The 25,790-nt window shown below is 37.9% G+C and overlaps 1 long non-coding RNA gene across 1 annotated transcript; it reads left to right on the top strand.

The window, feature by feature from the left end:
- Window positions 10,790–25,391, top strand: LOC147997967 (uncharacterized). Its single transcript, XR_015647419.1, has 5 exons — window positions 10,790–10,845; window positions 15,006–15,149; window positions 21,876–23,465; window positions 24,400–24,574; window positions 25,212–25,391. It is a non-coding gene; the product is annotated as an uncharacterized LOC147997967 (long non-coding RNA).
- The last annotated feature ends 399 nt before the right edge of the window (window positions 25,392–25,790 follow it).

Genomic DNA, 25,790 nt, shown 5'->3' with positions numbered 1-25,790 from the left:
TTCAAAAGAACGTTCAGTTTAAGGTACTGGACTATTGAAAAATGGCAATCTCGATGTACTCTTAACAATGCATTATACTTGAAGCCCATAGAAAACGTGGAAGAAAGAAGCTTTTACTTTTACTAGCTTGCACTCACATTGCTACCAAACCCTCACAGACAATACAACGTGCTTAATGAAGATTAACAATATAATAATGACCAGATGGGACATCTAGGCTTGTGGACTGAACAACTACTGGATTCTTGGAATTTCCAAATATCCATCCATTGTTAAATTATGTGGTCCACAGACTCTGATCCTTGTGCTAAATCCATTTTCTCTGTACAAAGAGATTCATCATCCACTCTCTGTTAGGGAACACCAGCTTCTACACCAGGAATCTAGAGAAGACCTTTGAAGCAGTTTGTGTCTAGTAAGAGGTTCAGCTCAGTGGCCCCATTCCCTTAGCATGATTTTCATATGATACTTTGATACAGTGTTGCTTATTTCCTATTGTTATTGGCAACAGAATTCAAATAGCAAAAGTAATCTCTCAATGAAATGCACAGTAATATATTTACATGAGTGCATCAGGAAGAATTATAGGATAAACAAGAATTGGAAAACTAGATTTCCATCCTTCTGTGGACAAAGAACAGGAAACCACAACTACATGAAAATCTGAGAAAAGTTGTCTGAAGTTTATTCTTTTCTTCAATCATGGGGTTCATAGGGAAGGAGCTCAGGTCTCAAGACTTGGCACAAATTTCCTTAATTGCTGTACCAGGTCTACTGCTGAATACCTCATTCATGGACCTGAAGAATCTCTGTATCCATCCTGCTACAAAGCATATATATATATATATATATATATATATATATATATATATATATATATATCACTCATAAGACGGACACTTTTGGATGTTTCTTTGAAAACAACAATGAAGTATGAGACACAGAATTTCTTCTTTCACACATTAGTTCTCTGGCTGATGGTTGTTCTCAGAAGTTCATTCCAGGAGTTGCTTTACAAGAATCATTCACTGGTCTGAAATAAACACCTTTTTAAATGTTGAGATATCTCTAGGACAGTATCATCCATCCTTCTCCCTTCCCAGTTTTGAAATGAATCATACTCCACCAAAGATCTGTGGTCTCTGCTGCAGGCTGCATCCCCCAGACTAGTTTGAATCCTTCTCTTAGCACTGCATTTATGATACATTAGCATGATTTCCTTACCACTTTCAACCCCACGGTAGTTTTTCAATTCTTAATTTAATCTGATGAGGTTAATCTACATTGTAACACAGGATGAGATTTGACAGATCTGCTTCAACCTTTACAATAAGAGATGCTGAGGTATGATGCTGCATAAACTAATGCCCTCATGGATGACAGGCAATTTAGACAATAAGCATTCCTATCCAATATATGTATTTCTGTAGTTCTCACAAAACTTCTTTCTTTGGTTGAGTTTGTTCAAGTTCTGCTAATACAGTATGAAAGGAAGGATAAATGTCATGGGCAGGTGCTGGTGAGATAGTTCATCCATTTTATCTCATTTGCTTAACATAGAACCGAAAGGATAACACAGTTCTTAGTGGAATTCACTGACCTTGACAGGATTCCGTGGGAATTGCATGTATGTGGTGCATAGTTCTTACATCATGCAAAACACTTATGTATAAAAAAATAATAGCAATAATAATGATAATGATAATAAAATGAAACAAACAGCTATCCAAAATAGGCACTAACACATATTCAAAGCCAACAACATAAAAACCGAGTATAAAAATGTTTTTAAAAATGTGGAATACATTATCTCTTCTGTGTGGTTCCCACTGAGACTATATTTCAAACCAGAGACAGATTAGGTATGATTTTCCTGATTTTTATTTTTACTCCATTGCTGAAGGTTTTCATTTTCTGAGACTCATTAGAGCAAAAGTATTGAGTTTCTCACTGGTTTGTTCTATAAGATCATCCCTAGAGGATTACATTTTAGGAGTACCTAAATATATGACCACAAGGATGCATCATGAACACATTTGCAATCATGAACTTGGTATCCACATTAGGCTAATAGGCACATTGAAAGTCGAATCCACATGTATACCTCTGGCTTGTTGTGAACAAATTACCAGTCCCAAGGCCCCTGCAAGTTTCAGTGATCTATCTCTGCATATGGTTTCTGGGATGACAGGATGGCTAAAGTACATATTAAAAAAAACAAGTTTCTTAAGAGGTGAAAAAGACAATTTATCCTTAAACATATATATTAACTTGTTTGAAAAAGTGCTTAAAAGATACAATCATAATATAAAGTGCATTACCTTTACCATACTGAAATCCACAAGTAAAAAAAATTAATAAAGAATGAATAAGAAAAGTTGCAACCAAACTGAACAAAGCTAATGCCTGAAGAAAACAAAACACAAACCAGAAACAGAACACAGTAATTAAGCTACTCAGCATTCTCTTGCTGAAAGTTTAGCACCACTGTCTTACCCTGTGGCTGGCCTTGCCAACGTAGCATGAGGGCAGTCAGTCACCAAGTGTAATACATATTTAAAGATGAATCAAGCTATGCCTCTTTGCGGCCTTTACAGCTCAAGGTCTTGCAAAGCTAAAATGAGACATGTACAGAATTTGGTTTCAAGGCTTTGTATTTCTCTTGAATTATTTCCAATAAAAAACTTGTAAATCCCTCATAACAAGAATGAATTAATCCTCTGAGACTCCTCCTGCATAGACAGCAGCTCTTGGTGTGCTTCATCACTTCTTTGAATCCCTCTCATGTTCATGCTCACCATGAAGGGAATTCCAATGTCTGAATGGAAACTCACTTCCCTTTTCTACTTGGGCTGCAGTATTTACTCAGCTCGAATATTCACACTACTATGGAGATAATCATTTTGAAAATTCATCCACTCATATGTACCACTAAATTTATAGCATATAATTTTGACCATTCAAAGTCTTCCTCATGCATATTTCCTGAAGCCTTTAACTTTCTTCATCTTAGTAACATGTTCTGCACCCAGTAGTGCTTATTTACATACAATGTTTGCCCTTGGCTTTGAACCAGCTGCTCAGTCTTAGGTACTGGACTTTACCCAAGCACAAGTTTCTCCATTTCGCATTAAGCTGTTGCCAGTATGTTTACTTAGGTTTTTCAACTTGAAGACTTGTCAAAGCTCTTACTGTCCCTACACAGTTATGTCTAGTAATGACCTGGTTCAACCCTACAATCATGAGAAATGAGCAACTACAGGTCCATAAAATCAAAATTGAGTCACTACACATCTTGCAAAGGCTGTTTTAATAGTGGGATTCAGTTGTTACTGTTTTCAAGTCATCCCTCTTAAATTTAAAATATAAGCATTGCTTAAGGACAGAATGCTTTCTCAAGAAAGAAGAGGAATTCTGAATTCTTTCATTGACATTTGGTGTAACTTTCTTGTGGAGTATACACTTCATATTTTGGATAAATCCAGCATGCCAGACACAGCACAGAGCAGTCAATTGTTTGTAGGATATGTATGTGTGTGTGTGTGTGTGTGTGTGTGTGAGTGTGTGTGTGTGTGTGTGTGTGTGTTTGGGTGTGTGTGTGTGTTTGTGTGTGTGTGTGTGTGTGCTCCTAGGTCACTCCACAGTAACTCATGCTACGTGTTATAGAAGCACACTTGTTCAAAGATACCATGGACTCCTGCCTCTTTAACATATCTAATCACTTCAAATTGCACCATTTGCTTATACCTCTGGGTCACAGAATAAATTCATAATATGAACCATTAATTTCTCCATAGGTATTCAGAGCTGAATGATACATAATTTTTGGCGTCTTTAGATTCATATATTTATTCAAAAACTCAATTAAGTATGTATTGTCCTCTAAACTGAAATCTAACTGGTATTTTGGACTTTTGAGTTTCACGGGTAAACTTCATCAACTATATGCACTCCCTCCACTGTTGACTTGTTCAGGCTATGCTTCCTGAATGTCATGTATGCTGTGACTCCCTAGTTATACAGCCATGTGATACACAAGTGATTTCTCATGTAGTTTTCTTAATACTCAATGGTTCTGATAGGAATCTGTGAAGAGGGGAATAAACCTCTTTGTGGTTAATGTAGGTTGCCAAACTTCCACTGGATAATTTTTGAATAGCATCAGGTATAAATGCATGTGCTTTTTAGGTGGGTTCCCATTATCTATTAACACTCCACATAGCGCCACAGCATCGTATTATTGCAAGTTTCCAAGCAAAGTGATTTCTTGTCCCACCTGGCTTAGAATTGTGTAGGAGTTCCTTGATCAATCTGTGTAATCCTAAGGGAATCTTCTTTATATAATATCATCTATGGATGGGGTAATATCTACAACATTTAATACACAGACTTTAATACACAGTCCTTGAACTGTGTAAAAGAAAAATATTTACAGCAGATTGATTCTGTAAGGTTTTGGCTACTACCTGATTCCCTTAGCTAAAATATGTCTATGCATGCTTATTCAGGCCCAGACAGACCCATGGGGAGACCACTATGTCTAAAAATGTCAACTATTACTCAGATGTCCTCTATGTATAGATCCTGAGGAACAGTTACTTCAGTTCAATGTGGAACTGAAGAAGACACAAACATATTCCAAAATAAAAAAAATTACTAAGAGAAGAATTGAGGCAATGATTTCATCTATGTAGAACATTAATTTCAGCCTCACATGAAAATGTATGATGTGAAGTAGTTTAAACACTGTAGTGCAGAAGGAATAATATACTTTGGGTATGGTCTCTATGGACTAGAGTATGATATCAATACAGTCTCACGAGACAGATTTTGAAGTACATATGAACATCTGAGTACTACAGCAGAGTAACTCTTGCTCAACAAAATACCCTTTATGTTATTTGTCACCTTACCGATACCACTTCCTGCTAGGTGACAGAGTTCTGACTCATTTTTAAGTTTTTTTTAATCTCATGCTAATTTTTGATGCTTTCTTTTCCCAGCGGAATAGTTAGTCAACAGGCCTGTGTACCAGATATCAGCTGCATGACCAGAGGATGGTTACAATTTACCTCACTGCTGAATTCATGGCTGCAAGGATTTTTTTTTTTTATGAGAAGGCCTTGATCTTCTAGAATGTTGTGTTGTCTGTGGTTTTCCTTAGCTTCGTCCATTCTCTCAAGGTTCATATCAGTGAAGAAACTGCACACAGAATGTGAAACACACTTGTTTGGCCACAGGATAGACAAATTCCAGAAAACTTTCCTTGCATGGATTTAGAACATAGTGGACAGGAGATAGATTCAGCTTAGTCAATGAAATGTTCCCCCTGTATACATAATGGACAAATGTTTACCCACCTGGGTTGACTTGTTAGCCATGCCTATTTACCCCTCTTACCTTGTTCCCAGGCTGTGAAGAGGAGACTTTGTTCTCAACAAGGGTTAAAGTGATGGACCCACATCTAACCCTTGCTCACTGTTTCCCAGTTCCTCCAACATAAGCAGATTAATCCAAAAGGAGTTCCCATTTCCATAGTCTACGTGGCTTCAGGTCTGAAGTTATGAGTCCAGTCAACAAGAAAAATTTTCATAACCAAGACAAAGTAAAACTTTTCTCTCTTTTAGTGCTGAGGGAAGGGCAGCTGTGATGGTAACTTTTTTATTGTAAGTACTTCTTGAGACAGGGGAGGGGGAAAAGCATTGGAGGAGGATAAGTCTTGATCTATTTAGGGTTATTATTATTATTATTATTATTATTATTATTATTATTATAATCAAGTGTACTTTATGCTGGTAAGGTGATTCAACATTTAAGAGCACTGACAGTTTTTCCAGAGGTCTGGTGTGCAATTCTCAGTAAACACATTGTGACATACAACCGTCTATAATGGTATCTGATGCCCTGTTCTGGTGTGTTTGACAGCTACAATATTCTCATATTAAGCAAGTAAAATAAATCTTTAAAATAAATAAATAAATAAAACATAAATAAATAAAACTTTACCTATCTAAGTCTAAGTTACTGTGCTATTGTTGCTTCCGAACATTCTTTATTTCTCAGAGGACAGGCAAAGCATTCTATGTCTATTTAAATCCATGATGAGAGCTCACAAACTACTTGCCATTATCTGAAGAATGCTACTCAAATCCCAGCTTCTGCTATTCTGAGAAATGAAATAGCTTCCATCACACTACTATCCTGTCTTCAAGTTCTACCACTGAGAGGCACAGGAGAAAGTTCAAATTTGCATGGGACATTGGAGATGCTGTTTCTTGTGATGTGAGAAAACTAGTGTTAACAGAGCAGGGTCAAGACAGTCAACAAAGAACTGGGCTTAATGGCTAACTTTTGTTCAAATCCTGTTGGTACAAGGGGTCAGTATTCCTGAGAGTTTACCCAACTCAAAGGTCATCTTCTGGAGTTCAATAGTCAGTTTCTACATCTTCTAAATCGCTGTACTAGCTCACTGATGGTAGAAGGTTAAGATGATGCTTTCCCACACACACACACGGTTTGGTATAATAAAGATGATCTTATTGAAGAAAAGTTAGGTCAGTTAATCTAGAACAAAGTGTTGCACTAAAATCTTTTACCCTATGAAGGAGGATGGGAAACAATTGTGAGTAGTGCTTTTCCCCACAACTTGGCCACAAGAACAATGAAGTATGACACAATAGATCTACATGATCATAGCCAAAGACTACGAACATACACATTCAATTGAATGCACATTGCTCATCTCTCTGATCTCTAATGGAAGAGTTCAGGTATTTCCCACACCTCTCCTGCTTAATATTTCATTGCACTCCAATGCTAGCACACTGAAGGATATTCAAGAACATACCTGACAGGTGATCTTTTGACCTAGCATCCTATAGAGATGAAGCAAGAGTGTCAGCATTTCCAGAGCTCTGTTTTGCCAGTGGTGTGATTTCCTCTGGATCCCCTAGAAATGCTTCAGAAATCCAAGAAAACAGCCTCATCAGGCATATTCGCAGCTGCACAGTGTTTATCTTGGCTTCAGAACACCACAGCCTGTAGTAACAGAAGCAAGGATGAAAAATTCAAACATGATAAGCATACATTTACTGGGCTGATGCCAAGAATCAATGTTAGATCTCTCTACATCCATGACTGTAGGTAGACATGACTTGTAGGAGTAGAACATGGTTGTTTAGTTTCCCCAATTACTGTTCAGGACAGGTAGAAGTCAGGAAGAGACAGTCCCCATTCTAGTTCACTAACTATGAGTTCTCCAGTGTAATAGAAAACTGCATGCCAAAGAACCCTTTCATTAGGACAAAACAACAACCAACTGATTGGGAAAAGGTCTATACAAATCCTACACCTGATAGAGTGCTATAACCAATACATTCAAACAACTCAAGAAGTTAGAGTTCAGAGAAACAAATAACCCTATTAAAATTGTGGTCCAGAACTAAAAAAAAGATTTCTCAACTGAGTAAAATCAAGTATCTGAGAAGCACCTTACTAAATGTTCAACATATTTAGTCATCAAGAAATGTAAATGAAAACAACCCTGAGATTCCACCTCACACAAGTCAGAATGGCTGAAATAAAAAAAAAAACCTGAGGAGATAGCAGATGATGATCAAGATGTGGAGAAAGACAAATAGTCCTTCTTTCTTGGAGGGAATACAAACTGCTACAATCACTCTGGAAATCAATCTGCAGGTTCCTCAGAAAATTGGACATTGCACTAACTAAGGACTCAGCCAGACCTCTCCTGATCATATACGGAAAAGATGTTCCAACATAAAACAAAGACACATGCTCAACTATGTTCATAGCAGCCTTATTTATAATACGCATAAGCTGCAAAGAACCCAGATGACATTTCTGGGGAAAGGATTCATAAAATTCATCTAACGAATTGTTTACTACACAAGCTATCAAAAACAATTATTTCAAGTAATTCATAGACAAATGGAATGAACTAAAAATTGTCATCCTGAGTGAGGCAACCAAATTACAGAAAAAACACACATAGAATGCAATCACCAAAAGTGGATATTGGCCCAAAAGCTCAAATTACCCACGATGCATATATGTATATATGTATATCAGCCACCAAATCTAGATAAGATTGAAGAAACTAAGAAGATCATCTTGACAGGAACCAGATATGGATCTATCCTGAGAGACACAGCTAGACCATGTCAAATACAGAGGTGAATGCTAACAGCAAACCAGTGAACTGAAAATGGACCTTTTCTTGGTAGATTTTGAGAAAGGTTACAGGAGCTGAAGGGGCTTTCAACCCCATAAAAACAACAATGCCAAACAAACAGAGCTCTCTGGTACTAAACCAATATTCAAAGACTGTACATGGACAGACCTATGGCTCCAACTGCATATGTGGCAAAGGATGGTCTTGTTGGGCACCAATGGAAGGAGGAGCCCTTGTTCGTACATAGGTTATTCTCCTTGTTCATGGGAATGTCAAAGGGCAGATAGTGTGGTTAGAGGAGAAGGGATAGTGTATAGGTAGGGATCTTATGTGCAGGATTATGAGAAAGGAAATAATATTTTAAATGTAAATATTGAAACATCCAGTTTAAAAAAGCACTAAAATTTGCTAAAACTAAAAAAAAGAGAGAGATATGAAAGAAAAGATAACTGCAAACTAATCACACCTATTGACTTGGAAATCTAAAGTGGAATTCAGAGTAATACAAGTGGAAAGACAGAGATGATGAAGTCTCAATTAGAAGACGTTCTCTCTCCTAGATATCAGAGTCAAACACAAACTGCACTATAAGAATCCAAATCATAGACGAGTTTACTCTGAGCTGAGGAAACAATAATGTCCATCCTATCTTCCTTAGGACCTTTTTCTTTTGGACAAAAACAATAAAGGCCATGAGCTCTCAGGAAAACAACTGTGCCCTTCCCAACACTTGGCTTTTGAATAAATAAATGTATGATATAAACTCTCTGATTTCCAGGAACCATAAGAACCGGGAACAGGATGCTTCTGAGAGACTCCAAGCTCCTGATTATCATATGTGGAAGGCTCAAGTCAAGGCTATCTCTTCAGAGATCACACTCAATCTCAACCAAGGAAACACTGAGATTTCCCAAGGACCATGTATTCCTCCCATTTTTTAATTAACTTGAGTATTTCTTATATACATTTCGAGTGTTATTCCCTTTCCTGGTTTCTGGGCAAACATCCCTGTAATCCCTCCCCTCCCCTTCTTTATGGGTGTTCCCCTTTCCCATCCTCCCTCATTGTCGCCCTCCCCCCAACAATCTAGTTCACTGGGGGTTCAGTCTTAGCAGGACCCAGGGCTTCCCCTTCCACTGGTGCTCTTACTAGGATATTCCTTGCTACCTATGAGGTCAGAGTCCAGGGTCAGTCCATGTATAGTCTTTAGGTAGTGGCTTAGTCCCTGGAAGCTCTAGTTGCTTGGCATTGTTGTACATATGGGGTCTCAAGCCCTTTCAAGCTCTTCCAGTTCTTTCTCTGATTCCTTCAACGGGGGGTCCTATTCTCAATTCAGTGGTTTGCTGCTGGCATACGCCTCTGTGTTTGCTGTATTCTGGCTGTGTCTCTCGGGTGAGATCTACATCCGGCTCCTGTCGGCCTGCACTTCTTTGCTTCATCCATCTCGTCTAATTGTATGGCTGTATATGTGTGGGCCACATGTGGGGCAGGCTCTGAATGGGTGTTCCTTCTGTGTCTGTCTTAATCTTTGCCTCTCTATTCTCTGCCATGGGTATTCTTATTCCCCTTTTGTAGAAGGAGTGAAGCATTCACATTTTGATAATCCGTCTTGAGTTTCATTTGTTCTAGGCATCTAGGGTAATTCAAGAATTTGGGATAATAGCCACTTATCAATGAGTGCATACCATGTGTGTTACCAATCCTACAACAGATAGAGGCCTTATATCCAAAATATACAAAGAACTCAAGAAGTTAGACCGCAGGGAGACAAATAACCCTATTAAAAAATGGGGTTCAGAGCTAAACAATGAATTCATAGCTGAGGAATGCCGAATGGCTGAGAAACACCTAAAGAAATGTTCAACATCTTTAGTCATAAGGGAAATGCAAATCAAAACAACCCTGAGATTTCACCTCACACCAGTGAGAATGGCTAAGATCAAAAACTCAGATGATACCTGATGCTTGCGAGGATGCGGAGAAAGAGGAACACTCCTCCATTGTTTGTGGGATTGAAGACTAGAACAACCATTCTGGAAGTCAGTCTGGAGGTTACTCAGAAAACTGGACATTGAACTGCCTGAGGATCGAGCAATACCTCTCTTAGGCATATACCCACAAGATGCCCCAACATATAAAAAAGACACGTGCTCCACTATATTCATCACAGCCTTATTTACAATAGCCAGAAGCTGGAAAGAACCGAGATGCCCTTCAACAGAGGAATCAATACAAAAAATGTGGTACATATACACAATGGAATATTACTCAGCTTTCAAAAACAATGACTTTATGAAACTTGTAGGCAAATGGTTAGAACTGGAAAATATCATCCTAAGTGGGGTAACTCTCCCTTTTTTATACCAAGACAGAATGCCAGCTTCTTTCTCCCCATCTCTGATCTCTTCATCTTCTTTGTTCTACCTCAAATGGCGGTTTACTCTGAATTAGGTTCCCTTTAGCAACCCCTAGAGGTACTGAAGTAATATCTGAGAGGCAGTTGCAGTCACAACAACACTTGTGACATCACAGAAAAAACTAGGGCCCTCCAGGATACAAGAGATTTTTCAGGGAGGGCCTACTGATGATGTCATTGAGAACTGCCATGGCCTACCTGCTGAACAGCTTTCCTTACAGTGACCAGATACAAGGTTCGATTTACAGGAGCTTCTCCTGTGACACAGTGGAATCCTTTACTTACTACATCTCTCTAAAGCTAGAGACTTCTCTTTGCTCCATTAGTGGTTACATGCTCTGAATGGAGAAAGTTTGTCAAGGGCTTGGCAGGGGTAGAAATGATCTAGACACAGAGTAGAGGAGATACTTCTGGATAATAATTTTTTCCCAGTTCATTTCCTGTGATATACAGTGCAATTTCCTAGGTTTTCTCTGTTTCCTAAAGGACAGAATTTGCCCTACAGAACTTTGACTTAATATTGTATTACATTTTCTTATTGTACTTTCTTTTATAGGGAACTTTGTATATAATCCTTTATATATATATATATATATATAATTTTATTTTCCAATTCATTGTTTGCACTGATTTTGGTAACAAAGAGGGCCCAGCTATAGACTAAATCTAAGACTTTAAATATTGTGTATCTTCTTCAAATGATAAACTCCCAAATACTTATTTTATCCCAAAATTACCAGACATCAGTAAAGCAAAGGACAACATGAACAACCGATTGTTTCCTGTAATCCCATTAGATATCAGTACTCTATATCTAAATTCCTGAATTCCCAGGGACAGACTTGAACGTTTTAAATATATTATCCTGATTCTTTCTTCAGGCCAAACATAAGATTCAGGAGGATGGGCAGGGAGAGAAATCACTTGAGGTCAAGATTAACCTCAACTTCAATAGTTTCATAAAAACAGGTGGTAGTCTTTTTGGCATTATCATTTGGGGATTCTACATTCTTGATCTAGTTTCCCAGAAACCCTGTTAAATTTCCACCTAACATCCTAGCTGTTGGAGCCACTTAAATGTGAGTGTGTGTATACATTTTCTATATACATATTTCAGACACCAAAACTAGATAAGATTGATGCTAAGAAGTGAATGCTGTCAGGAAAACAAGGGCACTGGAGAAAATTTCCTTTAACACCAATGGCCTATGCTCTAAGATCAAGAATCAACAAGTGGGATCTCATAAAACTGAAAAGCTTCTGTAAGGCAAAGTATTCTGTGATTAGGACAAAATGAAACCAACAGATTGGGAAAAGATCTTTACTAATCCTACAACACATAGAGGCCTTATATCCAAAATATACAAAGAACTCAAGAAGTTAGACCGCAGGGAGACAAATAGCCCTATTATAATATCAGGTTCAGAGCCAAACAAAGAATTTACAGCTGAAGAATCCCGAATGGCTGAGAAACACCTAAGGAAATGTTCGACATCTTTAGTCATAAGGGAAATACAAATGAAAACAACCCTGAGATTTCACTTCACACCAGTGAGAATTGGTAAGATCAAAATCTCAGGTGACAGCAAATGCTGGCAAGGATGTGGAAAAAGAGGAAAACTCTGCCACTGTTGGTGGGATTGCAGAATGGTACAACCTTTCTGGAAATCAGTCTGGTGGTTCCTCAGAAAATTGGATATTGAACTACCTGAGGAACCAGCTTTACCTTTCTTGGGCATATACTCAAAAGATGCCCAAACATATAAAAAAGACACGTGTTCTACTATGTTCATAACAGTCTTATTTATACTTGCCAGAAGCTGTAAAGAACCCAGATGTCCTTTAGCAGAGAAACGGATACAAAAAATGTGGTACATCTACACAATGGAATATTACTCAGCTATCAAAAACAATGACTTTACAAAATTCATAGGCAAATTGACTGAACTGGAAAATATCATCCTGAGTGAGATAACTCAATCACAGAAAAACACAGGTGGTATGCACTCATTGATATGTGGCTATTAGCCCAAATGCTTGAATTATCCTAGATGCACAGAACATGTGAAACTCAAGAAGGATGATCCAAATGTGAATGTTTCACTCCTTCCTTAAAAGGGGAACAAGAATACCCTTGGCAGGGAATAGGGAGGCAAAGATGAAATGAGAAGCAGAAGGAATACCCATTGAGAGCCTGCCCCACATGGACCCCATACATATACAGCCATCCAATTAGAAAAGATCGATGAAGCAAAGAAGTGTAAGCTGACAGTTAAAACACGTAAATCTCTACTGAGAGGCACAGTCGAATGCAGCAAATATATATATATATATATATATATATATATATATATATATATATATATATGCGAATGCCAGCAGGAAACAACTGATCTGAGAATGGGACCTGCGTTGTAAGAATCAGAAAAAGGATTGGAAGAGATTTAAGGGTCTCCAGACCCCATATGTACAAAAAAGCCAACCAACCAAGGCTTCCATGGACTAAGCCACTACCCAAAGACTATACATGGACTGACCCTGAGCTCCAACTGCATAGGTAGCAATAAATAGCCTAGTAAGAGCACCAGTGGAAGAGGAAGCCCTGGGTCCTGCTAAGACTGATTCCCTAGTGAACGTGATTGTTGGGGGGGGGGCCGGGAGGATGGGAAGGGGATCACCCATATAGAATTAGTAACACAATGGACACTTTTACATACTACATCTCCCTAAAGTTAGAGACTACTTCTTGCTTCATTAGTGTATGCATGCTATAAATGTAGAAAGTCAGCAACTGGGCATACAGAGAAAAGATCTAGGAACATGGGGTGAAGGAAATTCTTCTGGATAATAATTTTATTCCAAATTCCATTCCTCTGACATAGAGTTCAATTTCCTAGGTTTTCTGTGTTTTTCACAGGTCAGTATTTTCCCTACAGACCTTTAATTGAGTGAATTTCGTATTACATTTTCTTATTTTACATTCCTTGATAGGGGACTTTATAAATATATTCCTGAATGTTACTCAAAACTTCTGTTTTCCAATTCCAATTTTTTAAATGATCTTTGCAACAAAGGGGGCTTAGCCATAGAGTATAATAGTTTAAATATTATGTACCTATTTCAAAGGATAAACTCCCTAATCCTTATTTTATCCTAAAATTACCAGACATCAGTAATGCAAAGGACACCATTGAGTATAGAATGCGGTTCTGTAGCCCCATTAGTTATCAATTCTCAAATATTTACCTTCCTGTGTTCCCAGTCCCTGACTTGAGTGTTTTTGATGTCCTACCATGATTCTTTCTTCAGGGCAAACATAAGATTTAGGAGGATGGGCAGGGAGAGGAATGGCTTCAGGTCCAGTAAAACCTGAAAACCAATAGGTTCTTATAATCAGGGGGAAGTCTATTGGGCATTGCCATTTGTGGATTCCACAAACTTGACCTAGTTGCACAGAATCCATGTAAAAATTGCACCTGACCAGCTGTAAGAGCCACCAAATGTATATTTAGCAGCCACGAAAACTAGATAAGGTTGATAAAGCTAAGCAGTTTATTCTGCAAGGAAGCTGATATAGATCTTCCCTGAAAGACACAGGAAGAATCTGTCAAGTAGAGAAGTGAACACTAGTGGTAAAACAGTGAACTGAAAGCAGACCTCTTGGTATATTTTGAGAAAGGATTACAAGAGCTGAAGGGGTTTTCAACACCATAAGAACAAAAATGCCAATGAATCAGAGCTTTCTGGGTCTACACCAATATCCAAAGAGTGTAAATGGACAGACCTAGGCCTCCAACTGCATAAGTAGCAAAGGATGGTCTTATTGTGCATCAACGGAAGGAGAAGCCCTTCATCCTCCCTGGGTTTGACTCCCCTTTTGAGGGAATGTCAAAGAGCAGTAAGAGATGTTGTAGAAATTGGGAGAGGGACAGGTTAGGGATCTTATGGGCAGGAAATTGGGAAAGGAAATAACATTTGAATTGTAAATATAGAAATATCCAATTGTAAAAAATAAAATTTGCTAAAAAAACAATTAAAGAAATTAAAGATAAGAAATCTGACTTAATCACACCTATTGACTCAGAAATCTAAAGGGTCACTGTCAGGGTCTGGTGCTCAGATTATTATGAGTCAAAAGACTGTGATGATGTAGTCTCAACTAGAAGCAATTCCATCTCCCAGATATCAGTGTCAGACACAAACTGCAATATAAGAATCCAAAGCATTGAGGATTCTACTCTGACACAGTACCCGATTTACCCTTTTCTGCTGAGACCTTTTTTTTTTTCCTGGGAATAAATAATAAAAGCCATGAGCTCTCAGGAAAACAATTGTGTCCTTCCCAAAACTTGGCTTTTGGGATAAAGAAATTGATATAAACTCTCTGACTTCTAGGAACCATAACAAGCAGGAATGCAAATACTTCTGAGATTCTCCCAGCTCCTGATTCCCATAAGTGGAAGGCCAAGATCAAGGCTATTTCTTCAACGAACCCAGCCAAACCCTACCCAGGAATGATGGACCTTTCCCGGGGACCAAGTATTACTTTCCTTTTTTTATATCGAGACAGAAGTCCAATTTCCTTCTCCCCATCTCTGATCTCTTCATCCTCTTTTTTCTCCCTCCCTAATGCTCTTTATTCTGAATTGAAGGCCAATTAGGAAACCCTAGATGTACTGAGGGAATATCCAAGAGTCAGTTGCTGTCAGCACAACACTTGTGACATCACTGAAGAAGATAGGGATCTCCAGATTACAAGAGATTTTTCAGGCATGGCCTAATGGTGATGTCACTGAGAACTGCTATGGCCTACCGTTGAACAGATTTCCTTACAATGACCAGATTCAAGGGTTCCCTTTGCAGGAGTGTCTCCTGTTACACAGTGGAAACCTTTACATGCAACATCTCTCTAAAGCTACAGGCTTCTCTTTGCTTCATTAGTGGTTACATGCTCTGAATGGAGAAAGTTAGTGAGAGGCTTGGCATGGATAGGAAAGATCTAGTAACATGGAGTTGAGGAAATTCTTCTGGTTAATAATTTTATTCCCTGGACCACTCCTGTGACATTCAGTCCAATTTCCTAGCTGTTCTCTCTTTCCCAAAGACTAGGAGAATTCTCCCTACAGACTTTCAATTGAGTGAATATTTAATTATATTTTCTTATTGTACATTCCTTAATAGGTGACTATATATATATATATATATATATATATATATGTGTGTGTGTATATATATATATATATATATATATATATATATATATATATATATATATATTCCTGAATGTGTACTCAAAAATTTTTCAATTCAATTTTTGCAATGATTTTGGCAACAAAGTGGGCCAAGATATAGAGTGAGTATAACTGTAAATATTGTGTATGTAATTCATATGATAAACCCCCAAATCCTCATTTAATCAAAATATTACCAAACATCAGTAAAGCAAATGACAACATGGAATATAGAATGTGGTTCTGTAATCGCATAATATATCAGACCTCTAATATCTACATTCCTGTGTTCCCAGGTCCACAGTTGTGGGTTTTGGATGTTTTGCAGTAATGCTTCCTTCAGGAAAACATAAGATTCAAGAGGATGTGCATTGAAAGGAATGGCTTGAGGTCCAGGGAAACCTCAACTTCAATAGTTTTATTAGAACATGAGGAAGTCTATTTATCATTGTCATTTGTGGATTCTACATTCTTGACCTAGTTGCACATAATCCATGTTAAAATTCCACATAACCTCATAGTTGTAGGAGACACCAAAAGGATATATAAATATAGAGAAAAATATAGATATAGATATGGATATAGATATGGATATGGATATGGATATTGATATGGATATAGGTATAGGTATAGGTATACATATAGAGATAGATATAGATATACAGATAGAGGTAGAGAGAGAGATCGAGATAGAGATAGATACAGATACAGATAGATACAGATACAGATACAGATACAGATACAGATACAGATACAGATACAGATACAGATACAGATACAGATATAGATATAGATATAGATATCACAGCCACCAAAATGATATAAAATTGGTGAAGTTAAGAAGTGCATACTGCCAGGAACAGGACATAGATCTTTCTTGAGAGACACAGCTAGATTATGTCAAATATAGAAGTGAATGTGTTGGTGTAAAAATATAAAAATCATAAAGTAAAGTTGCTTTTTAGCTGCTAGCTTTGGCACCATGGTGTCTCACTTTATATGATAGATATCTTGACTGAAACCCATCCCCACTCCTCAGTGGCCCAATTTATCTTTCTTTCACACCCATTCCTACACTCAAACCCCCTCATAATAGAACACACAACACATTAATAGTTGAACAAATTGATAAGATATAATTGCCCACTGCAACATACAAAGCCCGGTATCATCCATCCCCTAGGAAAATTAATAACAACCTGTAATGGACAGAGCAGAATCTCAAGGTCACCTGCCATGGCTTCTCACCCTCTCCTCTTCCTGTCTCTACTTTTTCCTCTAACTCCTCCTCTTCCTTCAAACTTCTCTCTTGCCCATCCTTCCTTCTCCTCCAATGATAGACCTCCATCTATCCTGTACCAGCCCCTCACCTGTACTTTACAAATTCAATGAGTAGTTGGTTCTGGTGAAGTCACCTGAGTTCTGAGTACATGACTAGGCACTTGTCCTTGTGGCAGTGGCATTGGCACCAAAATACAGATAACTTCATGGCAAACCACAACATTCCCCGCTTTTTGTCCATTTAAAAAGCCTTTTAACTTATACATAAATTGAGTGCACTTATTACCATTCTCCAATTCATAAAGCATATGATATACTCAAAACCAAGTCCATCACCCTATCAGTTAGACAGAACATTTAGTTCTTCATTCCAGCTTAAGAAAGTCTTAAAATCTACATTATATCTTGGCTAGCTTTTTTACCATCTGATAACTATCCAATAAAATATGTATATTCAGAGTTATACAGCCTGGTAAGCTATGAGACTATAATAAGTCTTCCACCCCATCAGAAATCTCAGAAAAACAATATATTTATACACATAAGAAGCCTAAAAGGGCATCTAGAGCTGAAAGGTTGTGGAGACAAATCTCCACTAGCAGAGTCCCCGGTTTGCAACAGGTGAGCGAAGTCTTCAGCCTTCTGGCCCAAAATCAACTGAGAGACCCTTGAAATGCATATTTTGCAGGACTGATCACCCTGTCTTGGCAGGGTTTATCAGCCAACTGTTCTGCATAATTTGTCCTTTCCTGGACAGTATTGGTCTGCAGATGAAACAGAAAGTTTTGTCCAGGGGCTGCCAAGCCACAAAGAATTTCCTCATTTGGAGGTAGAGATGTTCAAATTCTTCATTAAATCCACCAAGGGGAACTGTTAGGAGCATATATGTCTCAACAAAAGATATATAACTTTAAATCTCAAATTTTGTGGATTTCTGACATTTTTGAAACCCATATATCTATATAAGATAATCTGTACTTTTTTCTCCATTTCCTACATTTTATCTCGAAAATACTCTTACAAACTCAGAGCCATGACTTTATTTGAACCTTAACTCACAGTTGTAAACAACTCAGAAGTTTGTAATGACAACAATAGAAGGACTGGCTCTAAACCTTGTACTCTTAAACATTTTTGACAAATAAATTCTATACCAAAACAATGATTTAAGCTTAGTTACCAAATGAGATTATGACTGTACAATTCAATCTAGCTAATTCCTCCCTGTTAAATTATAACCATTTCTAAATTCCTCATGAAAACGACTTTAGAATAACGACTTTTAGCCCTCCCAAATTCCAGGGAATTGGGGCACTGACTCCTCCATAAGTTCTTTAAACTGGACATGGGCATTGATATATCATTGGGGGGTAGAGGGTTTGAAGAATGAAGCAAATGGTGTAGCTGATGAGTCCTGACTGGACACAGCTAAATGTCCTTGAGACCAGGATTCCAAGGTGATACACTCTGCAAAATACAACTCTCAAGACAAATGTTTAAAATTGAGATATCTTTTTGATTGATCCTCCAGAATAAATTTTTCATGCAGTCTACCTCTACCAAATCTGATCAGTATGACTCTGTGAGGTTTCCAGAGCCTAATCACACTTTTTAAGAAGACAAAGACAAAATCTTTCTCCCAAAATTTTGTGTTCATTAGTCTGAAACCAGAAAAGCTTGTATCTTTCACTCTCTTCCAGAGTAATAATATAATCAAAAAACTTAAAGTCACACCCGTCATGAAGATGAAATAATATTTAAAAAATAGGTAAGGTAATCAATGAGCCAGATAGGCTTTTGTACTCTGTGATATCAGGAAATTAACCCAAAGTTCCCGTGTAGCCAACTTTAAGAGAATATGAGCTTCCTATTTTTGTAAATATCAAAAGTAAGCACAAACCCTAGCTAGCCGGCATCAACGACCCATATGGTCTTTAGTGGGCTAATTCATAAAACAAACTAAATACATTCTATCAATTCTAATATCAATAAGCAACACATCAAATCAGGATTTGCCCAAAATATCTCACTCTGTTTAAGCATTCTACCTGGAGTTACAGATTTTTCTTTACCCTTAATAACTTCTACAATATATGTCTGCATTCACTTCTCGGTGTTACAGACATTTACCACAACTCACTTCTTGAAGCTAGTGACCAATTTTGCCCTATTTAAGTTTCAAATCATAGATGAAAATCAACATGTGATTCAGGTAATCTCTTTACTCTCCTTAAAACAAACTTAAAAACCTTCTATCAATTCTAAAATCAATATGCAACTTAAAACTCAGGGCTTTATCCCAAAATATATCCATCTGTTAAGCTCTCTACCCGGAACCACAGATTAGTTCTTTAACCTTAATAACTTCTACAATATATTCCTGCAATCACTCTGCCTGGTGTTACAGACATTTATCACAACTCTCAACTTGGAGGTAGTGACTAATTTTTCCTTATCTAAGTTTCAAACAATGGATGAATATCCCATCCTGATTCAGGAAATGTCTCTACACAATTCTTTCTAAAACCAACTTTTATCTCTTTTTAATAATACCTGTAAAAAAGAAGTAATTGTTTAGCTAGTATTTCAACCCAAAATTCACTTGGAGCCCACCTTAAAAAGAATATGAGTATCCTGAAAGACTTCCTAAACAACTTTCTTTAAAAAGTAGCTTTAATATCTTAAGTCTTTGGGCTGCCATTACTTATCACACAGCAGGGGACTGACAGCCTGTAAGCCCAGGCTGCTTCTCCATTTCTTTGTTTGATTTCCCGCCCTTAAGTTACCACATGACTTAACATCACACTGGTGTCCTCTTACTTAGAAAAAAAATCGCTCAACTCTAAGGATTGCTAGTGGATTCTTCGTCATCACCTTTGTTCACCATCTGTTGTTGTCAAAAGAGAAAATAAAAAAAGTAAAGTTGTCTTTTATCCCGCTAGAACTGGCACCATATTGTCCCATGATATCTGGTAGATATCTTTGCGAAAACACATCCCCACTCCTTGGCTGCCCAGTGTCTCTTGCTGCCACACACATTCTTATCCTCAACCCTCACGTAAAAGAACACACAACACAATAATTTTGACCCAAATGATAAGATATAATAGCTCACTTAAGCATACAAAACATACTTTACCATCCATCCCTTAGGAACATTAATAACAACCTGTAAATGAACAGAGCAGAATCTAAAAGGTCACCTGCCATGGTTTCTCACCCTCTCCTCTTCCTGTCTCTCCTTTTTCCTCTAGTCTCCTCCTCTCCCTTCAAACATCTCTCCTGCTCAGCCTTCCTTCTCCTCCAATGACAGGTTTCCTTCTATCCTGTTCCTGTCCCATACCTGTACTTTACAAATTCAATGAGGAGTAGGTTCTGGTGAAGTCACCTGAGTTCTGAGTACAGGACTAGGTAGCTGTCCTTGGGGCAGTGGAATTAGCATCAAAATACAGATAACTTCAGGCCAAACCACACCAAGTAGCTTTGATATCCTAGTGAAATCTTTCAAGCCATGAAAAATTGCAAATGTGATCATGTACAAGTTTTCTTCTCCTGCTTGATGATGAAAAAAGTGATACCCAATACTGTATGAGAACTAGTATTACATAAGACACATAGAGAAAACAAATTACTCCCAAGGTAAACCTAACTTCATAAGTAAGCAATTTGTTATAGAGTAACAAAGAGTAACTAAAGTACTTCTTTTAGTTGGTTTCCCTTCACTGTAGGAAGCAATATGAATTTACAGAGCAATGGATAAGTATTGTATTATTCATCTTTAAAAGTACCCTCATACGAATCTTTAAAAAAACAGAAATCTAAACATCTGTGTAAAAATGTCATATCTGCTTTATGATCACAATGCACATCTGTGATTGGCAATCCTTATTAAATCCTATCAGGAAGCTGAGGGTAAAACTGGGTCAGAAATCAGTCATCAACAGTCCAGCCTTTGTGACAGTCACACCATTAACCTATGATGTCATTGTTCTTGATCCCTGACCTTAAAAGGTTCCAGTCTGTCTGAACTTCAAATTGTACTATAATTTTTTTTTACATCAGATTCAGTAGTGAAAACATCTTAGCCAGCTTCACGAACAATTTTATTTTTCCAAATGCTTTTTAAGGGTGGTGGTCATCACTGAGCATTCAACGTTTCTCAGGAAATGATGGAAGAACTGATCTGCCCCAGAAGCAATCCCTAAAAGACCTCGATCACTCTTATTCCAAATGCCAATGGTGCTGCCCTCTGAGTGGTGGGAAGCTCCATGAGAATTTTCATAGACTTCTTAGATTAAGAGAGATATGAGTGCAATAACTGAGCGACACTCTGCATGAAGTCCTCATGGGGTTCATGACTCACCAAGGTCCAATGAGACTGTGTTGAAGAGTGGGCCATTCCCCAGCAATTGTAAAGCTCTGTGCCAGTCCTCCTTCACAGGCCTTGGCCATACTCCATGTCAGAACCAAATTTGAACTATGCTTTTACCCTGGATAGAATTTCAAATACTATAATGAATAGGGAGAGTGGACAGCCTTACATTGTCCTTGACTTTAATGGAATTGCTTTACTTTTGTTTCCATTTAGGTTGATGTTGTGTACTGGCTTGCTCTCCATTGACTCTATTATGTTTCTGCATAGGATTGGTATCCCTGATTGCTCTCATGCTTTTAACATGAAGGGGGGGTTGGAATATTTTTGCAACCTTTTTCAGAATCTAAATGAGATTATCATGTGATTTTTCTCTTTCAGTTTCATTATATCGTGGATTATAGTGATGGATTTTCAGAAATTGAGCCATCCCTACCTCCCATTAGAAATTAATAATTACACAGCAAAACCTACAGAAATGATCTCACATTCACATGCATATTCTTACAGCTCCCCCCTCCAAAAATACAAACAAAAAAAAAACATGAATCCTACTGAACAGATATGTAATACTTACATACATACTCAAACATCCCAATCGAAAAAACAAAAACCAAAACACATGCAAGTATAAAAACACTGCTCCCACAATATCTCATTAATACTTTAAGCATTAATGGCCTCTACTCAACAGTAAAAGGACACAGGATAACACAATGGATTTAAAAACAGTATCCATCCTTCTGTTGCACTCAAGAAACACAATCCAGCAACCGAGATAGACACAACATCAGACCAAGTGGTTGGAAAAGGTTTTCCAAGCAAATGGACACAAGAAACAAGATGGCATAGCCATTCTAACATCCAGCAAATCAGCCTTTCTACCAAAAGTAATCAAAAGAGACGGGAAATGACACTTCATATGGATCAGAGGAAATATCCACCAAAATGGCATCTCAATTCTGGATGTCTATATGCTAAAGACAAAAGCAGCAACATTTGTGAGAGAAATATTGCTGAATCTTAAATATCACATCGAAACTCAAATATTAATAGTGGGGAACATCAATGTCCCACTCTCACCAAGGACAGGCCATTGAGACAGAAACTAAAAATAAATAAATAAATGATGAAACTAACATGGGGTTCAATTAAATTGACCTCAATCATATCTACAGAATAGTTTACTCAAACACAAAAGTACACTCTTTCTTTTAAGTACCTCATGGAACCTTATCCTAAACTGACCATGTTCTTCCACTCTAAACAAGACACAACAGATACAGGAAGACTGCACTTACCATTGGATATTTTCAGACCACCATGGATTAAAACTGGACTTCAACAATAAGAAATAGTGCATGAACTCACTGAAATTCAATAGCTCGCAACTGAAAAACCACCAGTTCAGAGAAGACATGAAAAACAATAAGGATTCCTAGAATTTAATGAGTTGGTTCCTTGGGAACATCAACATGACAGACAAACCCTCAGTCAGATAATGTAATAGTCAGAGAGACAGCATCCAAATAACAAAATCAGAAATGAATCGGGGAGCCGTATCAATGGACACTGATGAAAGTAAAAGAATCCTTATGTCTCACTTCAAATACCTGCTGTCTCAAATATTAGAAGCTCTGAACAAAGTGAATGATTGTGTAGACTGATTACACTGACCACAGGCAAATTCAGGTAGGATAAACTATGTAAATAGCTCTACAACACCTAAAGAGGTACAACAGTAATTAAGTTTCCCCACTGAAAGAGCCCCAGGGCCAGATTGTTTGAGCACAGACTCATAACAGATTTTCAAAGATTTCTCAACCTACTCCAAAAAACAGAAACAGGAGGAAAATCGCCAAACTGATTCCATGACATCACTTTCGACCTGACACCTAAATCACAAACGACTCAACAAAGGAAGAATTTCAGACGAATTTCCCTTACGAACATTGGTGGAAAAAATACTAGGTAAAATGCTCTAAAATAATATTCAAGGGCATATCAAAACCGCCATTCAGTGCCATCATGTAGGCTTCTTCCTGAGGTTGCAGGAGTAGATCAATCTATGAAAACCCATCAAAGTGATCCACCATATAAGCAAACTGAACTGAAAAAAATAATATTCTACTCTCAGCATTTCCCATTAACATGCGAGTTCCACTTGGAATTAACTTTGTGGATGTTACATACCATGCACTATATTTATATGTGTGTGTATATATACATATATAAAATATTACATAAATTAATATATTAAAGTATTATATACTAATATTATAATAATATAAGTATTATTAATATACTATATTAACTTATTAAATTGTTATATATCAACATTATGATAATGTATAATAATATTACTATACTATATTAATATATTGAATCATATTATTATAATAAATAACGAATATAGATATATTATATTAATATGTTAAATTATTAAATATTAATATCATGATACAATATAATTAATATTTATATATTATGTTAGTATATTAAATTATTATATAGTAATAATACTATACCTCTCTTACCCGCTTCTGACTCTCTACCTAACCCCACCCTCAACCCTCCATTATCAAATTCCTCTCTGGCTCTCTGTCATAGTCTCTAGCATTTACTGAACAGTTAAAATGGACAGAAGGTTCATATCCGATCTCCTTAATCCATGATAGAGGTTTAGTTAGGGGCAACCTCCTTTGAGGAAGCAGATAAATATCAGGATACAAATACCATTTGCTGGGGGAAGAGCAAATCCGGATAATTTCTTTGCATATCTATCCAGTGGATTCTGAGAAAATGAGGAATATTCTTCCTATAGACCTAGCTATACTACTCCTGGCTTTATATCTGAAAAGACATCTGCCATACCGCAAAGACATGTGCTCCATCATGTTCCTAGATTCGTTCTTCATAATGAGTAGAAAATAGAAATAACCGAGATGCCCCTCAACCAAACAATGACTAAAGAAAATGTGGGTCAGTTACACTATGGAATAATATGCAGCTAAGAAAAATGAGGACATTGTGAAGTTGCGGTCAAGTAGACGGAATGGGAAAGTATTGTTCTGAATGAGGTAACTGAGACCCAAAATAACATGTACCTACTCACTTAAAAGAGGGTATTAGCCATAAAGTACAGAATTCACTTACTGTGATCTACAGAACCAAAGAGTCTAAACATGAAGAAAGACCCCAGAAAAATGCTTGAATTTCACTCAGAAGGAGGAATAACATAATGAGAGGAGGCAGATGGAAGGAAAGGATTGGGTGGCTGAGGGGATGGGAAGGGAAATGGGGTTTGAGAATCATTTCTTGGGAGAGACGTGCAAGAGGGACAGAGGGCTAAGAGAATACACTGAAATCAGTGACTGTCCAGGGTGGATGCTATCTCTATGATTTGCCTGCACTTTGGGATGGGTGAGCTACACTGGCGTCGATGAGGGTGACATTAGCTGAGACTCATAGCAGAGGGGATACAAATACTGAAATGGTCACTTTCCGTAGCCACGGAAGACCTAAGGTTGAAGGTTAAGGAAATAAACCATCCCCAAAATTGTGTCCCAGAAATTGCACCCTGTATAAGAGACACATGGACAGAGATGGAAGAGGAAATGATGGAATGGCGAAAGGATTAGTGGGCGGATGTGAGACTTATCCTATGGGCAGACGGCAAACCCTGACATTATTAATGGTCTTTTTTTCTGTTTGCAGACGGGAGGGTAGCATTATTTTCCTCTGGAAGGCTCAACGGAGAAGCCGACTGAAACAACTGCACAGACGCACGGCCAAACATTGGATGGAGCTCAGTGAGTCCCACTGAAGAATTGAGGGAAGGGCTGGAGAAGCAGAGGAGCACAAAGGGCTTCCCGCGGGTCAATAAACCCGAAGCCTGTCTGTGGATTTTGTTCTCCTACCCGAGCTGCGTTTTCAGGACCTGGTGAGACACAATGAATCTAGTTCTGCAGAGAATTGATGTGCCAGGGGAGAGGGTGCACCCAGAGGGTTCCTCCACTCTCTCAGAGAAGAAGGGGAGAGGATAGAATGAGGGACTGTAAATGGTGGTTGCCTGGAGGAGTGTGGTGCCATGGCAGCATTCAGAATGTTACCTGATGAATAGATACAACCATTCTGGTACGGAGTGGGCCGGAGACATGACATCACGGGGACAGGGTCGTGACATCAATGGGGTGAGGCATGACATCTTCGGGTGGGGCATAACATCATGGGGGCGGGGATATCACAACATGGGGGCGGGGTATGACATCATTGGGTGGGGCATGACATCATGAA

This window comes from Rattus norvegicus, chromosome Y (genome assembly GCF_021556685.1).
Source record: "Rattus norvegicus strain SHRSP/BbbUtx chromosome Y, alternate assembly SHRSP_T2T, whole genome shotgun sequence".
Taxonomy (NCBI): domain Eukaryota; kingdom Metazoa; phylum Chordata; class Mammalia; order Rodentia; family Muridae; genus Rattus; species Rattus norvegicus.
Note: the sequence above shows the minus strand (reverse complement) of the source record. Positions and strands in the feature narration are given on the sequence as shown.